A 5,996-nucleotide genomic window follows, 5' to 3' on the forward strand; every position below is an offset into this window, starting at 1 on the left:
CCAAATTGGGAATGAAGAAGTTAAATTGTCATCCTTTGTAGATGACATGATGCTATATATAGAAAATCCTAAGGAGTCCACCAGAAAGCTATTAGAAACAATAAACAAATACAGTAAAATTGCCGGCTACAAAATCAACGTACAAAAGTCCATTGCATTCCTATATACTAACTATGAAATCTCAGAAAAAGAAAAATAAATTCCATTTGCTATCGCAACAAAAAGAATAAAATACCTAGGCATAAACTTAACCAAGATTGTGAAAGACCTATATACTGAACACTATAAGATATTATTAAAAGAAATTGAAGAAGACACAAAGAAATGGGAAGACATTCCGTGCTCATGGATTGGAAGAATCAACATAGTTAAAATGGTCATATTACCCAAAACAACATACAGATTTAATGCAATCCCCATCAAAATCCCAATGGCATTTTTAAAGAAATAGAACAAAAAATTATCAGATTTGTATGAAACCACAAATGAGCCTGAATAGCCAAAGCAATCATAAGAAAAAAGAACAATGCTGCAGGTATCACACTCACTGACTTCAGCTTGTACTGTAGAACAACAGTAATCCAAACATTATGGTATTGGCAGAAAAACAGATACATAGACCAATGGAATAGAATTGAGCACCCAGAAATAAACCCACATAAATATGGACAGATAATTTTTGAAAAAGAAGCAAAAAACACAAAATTAAGAATAGAATTACGATATGACCCAGCAATCCCTCTGTTGGGTATCTACCAAAAAAATCTGAAAACACTTATCCCTAAAGATGTATGTACTCAATGTTTATTGCAGCTTTTTTTACATTGGTCAAGACATGGAAACAACCAAAATGTCCTTCGATAGATGAATGTATAAAGAAGTTGTGGTATATATACACAATGGAATATTATTTGGCGGTAAGAAAAGATGAAATAGGACCATTTGTGACAACATGGATGGATCTTGAGAGTATAATGCTAAGCGAAATAAGTCAGACAGAAAAAGCAGAGAACCATATGATTTCACTGAAATGCGGTATATAAACTGAAAACAACAAAAGAACAAGACAAACAAATGAGAAAGAAAAACTCATAGACACAGACAATAGTTTAGTGGTTACCAGAGGGTAAGGGGGGAGGGAGGTGGTAGATGAGAGTAAAGGGGATCAAATATATGGTGATGGAAGGAGAACTGACTCTGGGTGGTGAACACACAATGTGATTTATAGATGATATAATACAGAATTGTATACCTGAAATCTATGTAACTTTACTAACAATTGTCACCCCAATAAACTTCAACTTAAAAAAATTAAGAACTTCTGTTCATCAAAAGACATCATTAATAAAGTGAAAAAGTAACTACAGAGTAGGACAAAATATTTGCAATACATATAACCAACAGCAACCTATACACAAATACATTGAATATCATACAATTCAATACAAAAACCACAGGTAATCCAATAAAAAAGTGGGCAAAAGATTTTAACAGACATTTCCCAAAAGAGAATATCTAAATGCTCAATAAACATATGAGAAAGTGCTTGCTGTCCTTAGCCATCAAGGAAATATACTTTATTATTTTTAAATATTTATTTAGCATTTAATTTACAGCTCTATATGAGGAGAAATATACTGGAAAAAAGAAAAATACAATTTTTTCTCATTCTGAAAATGTGTGCTTTGCCACAAGAAATAGCAAAATACACACACACACACACACACACACACACACACACACCAAAGTACTATCTTTGAAGGAAAGGAATACCAAATTATACCAAATTTACCAGAATATTTAGAAATGATAGAGGCTAGAAAGAAAAGATGAGAACACATGAAAAGTAATTTTATTTTTGTTTAACCTTAAACTTGTCAACTGCTTCTTTCCTTGAATAGCACTAATCTTCTGTGAGTTGCACTCATATTGGAAACTTAGTGAAAACTACTTGGTGATTCCACTTTGAAGTTATAACTATACCACTAAAATGTTTTGAATATAAGTCTATCTATATGTCAAATAAACGTTATAAACTTTTAATATCTCCTCTTTTACATAAATTTGCTGTCCTCATGTAGTTAGGTTAATCAAGAAAACTAAAGGCTAAGAGCTAGAAAGCAAACTTCCCTAAATGAGACAAAAGAAAAAGTGTTTCTAACTACCACTATAAACAAGAAATCTTTCAAACACCAAATCAATTTCCTCAACTGTACAATGAACTCTAATTTGATGGTTTTTACTCTTACGTCTTCACTTTAAACACCTATTGTTTAAGTAACACTACTGCTGCTGCTACTACTACTACTACTACTACTACTACTACTATTAATAATAATAATAATAATGTAACTTTTCTGGGTTTTTAAGAATAAAAAAAGTTAAATAATATGTTGAAGATACTACCTAAAATATTTCACCCTTTAAACATGGCCTCTGTATTGAAATCTATAAGAATTTTTCCAATTAACTTTCAAATTTCCAACAACCTCTGTTTAAAAAAATAATAATTTGAATGATTATTCAATGATTATTTCAAAAACTGATTCATAAGTCCCTATACATAATCATCAATTTTAACAAGTCCACTAAATATGTTCTATATCAGTTTTCTTAATTATAAGATGTCAATAGTATGGAAATATTTTTGATAACAGAACATTTAATTACACCAGTTTCCTGTCAACACACAAGCCATTTAATGATAATTATATCAGCCATCTCCATTGGTTGACAGGAGGCTCTTCCACTAAAGCCTCCTGTGGTTTCCACTGTATAATTTTTCTTGCCAAACTTAGTTCATTTTCAGCCTAAAGAATCACCTCTTCTGTTTGGCCATCCTGAAGTTGGTCTTCTAATATTTTAACATCTGGTTCCACTTTAACCACACCCAACTTCTTATTTGTAATCTGTTCTGTATACTTTCTATATGCTACGTTTTTAGGGATTTGCTCAAGAACATCAAGAATATTTGTGTACAATATTCTTAGCCTCGCATGTGGACTCTCACATACAACCAACCCCACAAGGCCAGTGGTCTTCTTCAGCAAGCCCATCAAGAGAATGACAGCATCCAAGGAAATGTACTTTAAAACCATCATGAGATACCCCTATACACCCATATAATGGCAAAAACGAAAATACCAGTTATTAAAAAATATGTGAAGCAGACAGAATTCTCATAGACTGTTGTTGGATGTATAAACTGGTTCCAACAATGTTGGAAAATGATTTGGCAATATCTAATAAAATTTAACATGTGCATAACCTCTGACCCTCTAATTCTACTCCTATGTGTATACTCAGCAGAAATTTAAGCATATGTTCACAAAAATACATATACTATAATTTTCATAAAGCACACTATTTTTTAGAGCCCAAACCAGAAAATTACCTAACTGTCCATTAACCAAGAATGGATAAATAAATGATGGGGTATTTGTACAATGGTATATTATTTGGCAATGAAAATGAATGATCTATCTATTCTACAGCTACAAACTGTATAGGTGAATCTCATAATGTTGAGCAGAAGCAAGGTAAAAATCTTACCTACAAATATGATTCCATTTATATAATTAAAAATGTAGGTACAACTAATCTATACTGTTAGAAGTCAGGAGAGTGGGGACTCTGTAGGGGCAGCCAGTGACTGGATAGGAACATGAGGGGGACCCCTGGAGTGCTGGTATCTTCTGTTTCTTGATCTGGTGCTGGTTACATGGATATGTTCAGTTTGTTAAAATCCACTGGCTACATATTTGTGACAGTGCATTTTTTAGTATGTATAGTGTACTTCAGTACATATTTTTATATAAAAATCTACACAACCATTTTCTGTAGTCACAATAATACGGTAGAGCTACTATTATATGTACTATACAGATGAATAAACTGAGGCTCAGAGAAATATAATTTATACAAAGTCACACAGACAATATGTGGTAGAGGCTGGACTAGAACTGAAGTCTGTTGAAATCCAAGGTCAGGCAGAAACATTACTCTAGCATTTCTGAAGTTTCTATTTGATCCTTCCCAACAACCTTTATAACTCTATGTCTTTTCTCTGTCTGTCTGTTCTACCTGGAGTGCCCTTACTTACTTCTCCACTATACCTAGATTATTTCTACTCAGTTTTCAAGGACCAGCTTAAGTTCCCCTTCTCTGTGATGTCTTCCTTTATACCTCTGCCTCCTTCCCCAATCTCTCGCTGTTTACAATAGGGATACTAAACTCAACTGCCTACAGCGGCACAGTAGGTATTGTAAATGAGGGAAGCACCTGGGTGTCTAATAAAAAGAAATGAGGACTGTGACAAAATACAGAGGGCAAACTTTATATAGGTAAGAGCAAGTACTCAGGTCCAATCAAATATTGCTACAACTGAGTAATACAATATCAAGGAGCCAGAAGTTTGTATTTTTATATGAAATCTTCCTTTTAAATATTATTTTAAAACTTAAAACCAAGCATAAACAAAAAGCACTGTATCAGCCAAACACAGAATATCTGAAGGCCATATTTACCTTATGGGTCCCAAATTTGCAACCTAGAGTTTGGCAGAATCAAACAAACTCCAGCTAATAAAAAACTGACCAACTTCTTCCCTGGGGGTTTTGCCTTCTCCCTGCTAGAGATGCTCTTCAGATATAGCAGATGATGGTCATTTACTCAAGTTCTGAGCTTTCATCTTACCTCCATGTATGTCCCCCAAAACCTGGGAGGAAGGGGTGGTAGAAATTTTGGGGTCCCCCTAAAACCTATACCACCCCTTTAATATCCTATGATGTACTCACTAAGAAACTGTTCCTCATTAGTGTGTTGGTTTTTCAAAGAAGCATGAGAGAAAAAATGAGGCAGCATTTGAAATGGAAGCATAACTACATCCTGCCTGCAATCTCTAACCATCTGGGTTCCCACTGTCCCAGCCCCAAATCCCTGAAGAGGACTCCTATGTGATAAATATAGCAGGCAAAGCAGAAGAGGCTTATGGACAGCAAGGTATATATACATTTAGGACACTAGGTTCTCTGGTTTAGGACAAATTAAACTTAAAAATAGCTAGATCCATATTTTGATAAAGAATCAAGAGGGAGTTTCAAAAACAGGAAAACAAAGGATCTTATTGGCGTTTTTCCCTTGTTAGGTTCAAAATGGGTCGTGTTCCCTTACGACTTAACCAGGTAAACATTTTGTCACTGCCTCTGTTGTGCTGCAGAAACAACCTAAGTGAAATCCGCTTTTATTAGCAACAAACATCCAATTTCTTTTTTCTATGCACTAGAGGGGACAACTGAATTAAAAAACCTGAGCCTACAAAAAGTAATTTCCAAAGTGTCTTGTTAGGTTAATTTTTTGGAAGTTAGAATGCATTTTTGCACAGAACCAAAGTGATGTCTGATAATTAGGTTTTCATGAACAGGTGAAAAGAACCTATTTAATCTGTAATAAAATTAAAATATTAGTTTTACAATTAAGAAGAATAGGAAATAACACTGTCCTAAGAAAGAATAACTAGATAACAAATGGAATAATTCTGTAATTATTTATTGAACATTTGATTTGTGCAAGATGTAGTTGATTTGAGTTTGATGTTAGAAGATCAGCAGTACTCTATGAGAGCAGGTTTAGTAGGGTGAGAGGAACCAAACTCTGATGAAAGTGGATGAAGAAAGAAGAGGAATGTTGTCATGATAGCTAGAAAAAGAATCCGGACCAAGGGGTTACAGCTATTGGAGCTCTTAGAGTATGCTTTTAGACTGCTGGAAAGAAGCCAAGGCAAAGAGAGAGAAAGGCAAAAATCCCGAATAAAGGGGGCATAATCAGGATTTCTATGTTCTTGAGGCAAAGACTATCAGTTGCTCTCTGCTGTCTAATTTCTGCCTCCCTATCTTAGTAAGAGAACCTGCCTTTCATCAGGGGACCAATGCATTTAGATAAAAGACTACATTCTTCAGCCGTGTGGCCTTATTACTACATAAGTTCTGGCCAAAGAG

General features: G+C 34.2%; 1 pseudogene; it reads right to left on the bottom strand.

Moving 5' to 3' along the window:
• Nucleotides 1-2,367: 2,367 nt before the first annotated feature.
• LOC141567825 (NADH dehydrogenase [ubiquinone] 1 alpha subcomplex subunit 5 pseudogene) lies at nucleotides 2,368-5,301 on the bottom strand (annotated as a pseudogene).
• Nucleotides 5,302-5,996: the final 695 nt, after the last annotated feature.

Source organism: Rhinolophus sinicus, linkage group LG12, assembly GCF_036562045.2.
Source record: "Rhinolophus sinicus isolate RSC01 linkage group LG12, ASM3656204v1, whole genome shotgun sequence".
Classification (NCBI taxonomy): Eukaryota; Metazoa; Chordata; class Mammalia; order Chiroptera; family Rhinolophidae; genus Rhinolophus; species Rhinolophus sinicus.